This window comes from Mus caroli, chromosome 6 (genome assembly GCF_900094665.2).
Source record: "Mus caroli chromosome 6, CAROLI_EIJ_v1.1, whole genome shotgun sequence".
NCBI classification, from domain to species: Eukaryota; Metazoa; Chordata; class Mammalia; order Rodentia; family Muridae; genus Mus; species Mus caroli.
In genome coordinates, this window is record NC_034575.1 from 69,273,217 (window position 1) to 69,275,142 (window position 1,926).

The window sequence follows — 1,926 nt, forward strand, 5'->3', positions numbered from 1 at the left end:
ATCCACTTCTGTGTTTGCTAGGCCCCGGCATTGTCTGCTTCTGCTTCCTAAGTGCTAGGATTAAAGGCCAGCTCTCACCTTGCAATTTTTAGATGTACCATTTGAATTTTCTTGGTCTTGAACTTTTGAGATGGAGTTTCATGATGTAGCCCTGGCTATCCTGAAACTTCATAAGTAGGCCTGGCTTTCATAGAACCTGCAACAACCAACCCTGCCTCTATCTCGTGTGTGCAAGGATTATCATATGCAACCCATTGCTGTTTTTTTGTTTGTTTGTTTGGTTGGTTGGTTTTTTTTTTTTTTTTTTTTTTTTTTGTTACAGGGTTTCTCTGTATAGCCCTGGCTGTCCTAGATCTCACTTTGTAGACCAGGTTGGCCTGGAACTCAGAAATCTGCCTGCCTCTGCCTCCCAAGTACTGGGATTAAAGGCGTGTGCCACCATGCCGGCTCCATTGCCGGTTTTAAAAATTACCTTTTTTTTTTTTTTTTTTCCAGACGTGGTGGCCCATGTTTTTAATCCCAGCCCTCAGGAGACAGAGGTGGGTAGATTTTTTTGTTTGTTTGTTTTTTGTTTTTTTGGAGCCAGGTAGGCTTCCGGTGACATTTGATTGGTTATTGGCCAAGAAGTTCTTGTGGAGATCTCTAAACAACCCAGGTTGATGCTTGGCCACAGGGTCTCTCTCTGAAAATTGACAGTGAGCCCCTATTGCCGAGGACAATGTCTACACAGCTCATTGAATGTCGAGAGCTCAAGCTGGTGCAGGCTTGGAGCCTTCACCCCTACATTCTAGTCACTTTGGCACAGGAAGGTCCTCTGCAGGCTCCAGGAAGAGAAACCTGGACACCACCTCAGCCACAAATCCCTCCACCTTCAACCTGTCCTGCCTGCAAGATGTGCTGGGGCAACCATGGCATAGAACTTGGGGGAGAGCGTATCAATGTTAGGTTTAACTTGAGGCTCGTGTTAGGAGAGGGAGCCCATCCCTTACACGGTTTGGATAGCCCAGAACCTTGGGTAGGATCAAATATGACTGGCCAACAAAGAAGTTCAATGAAATGATTCCTGGTGATATTTGGCTATTCTCATAGATCAGTGCCTCGTCCAGTCCTCATCAGAGAGTTGCCTCTTGCAGTAGACAGGAGCAGGTGCAGAGACCACAGCCAGACATTATGCAGAGAGAATAAACATGGCCCACGGAATCGAGTAAGCAGGGCTCACATGGGCTCAGAGTCTGAAATGGCAAGTACGGGCCTGCATGAGCCTGCACCAGGCCCTCTGCGGCATGTTATATGGTGTGGCTGTTAGCTTAGTGTTTTTATGAGACTCTCAACAGTGGGACCAGGCTCAACTCTAACTCTCTTGCCTGCTCTTGAAACTCTTTTTTCTATCATGTTGTCTTATCCAGTGTCAATACAAGGGCTTTTGCCAGGTCTTATTGTACTTTGTTTTGTCCTGTTTGGTTATCATCTCTTGGAGGGGGAAGTGGATCTGGGTAAAGGGGAGGTTGGGGTTGGGGGGAGCTGGGAGAAGTGAAGAGAGGGGAAACCATGTTTTTCAATTAAAGGAAGAGAGAAAAAGAATGTGGCTATGTTTAAATAAAAATGTAACAGAACTGTATGTATAACAGCACTGAGTTTTTGTGGGAAATGTATTTTTGGAGGGCTATGGAAGAAAAATAAACCAAGAACTAGCAGAGCTCTTAGCTGATCCACTGACTTTGCTCTGAAAGACTCTAGGACTCCCAAAGGGAGGCACTTACTCAAGCCTCGGGGCAGCCGCGCACCCAAGAAGACACTGAGACCGAACTTAAGATGTATAGAGAGTAAGATTTAATACAGCAATGACAAGAAAGCACATAAAAAGCACATATACCAGATATCTGGGGTCGAAACTCATGCAGCCAGCAAGGTGCAGAGGAGAATCGA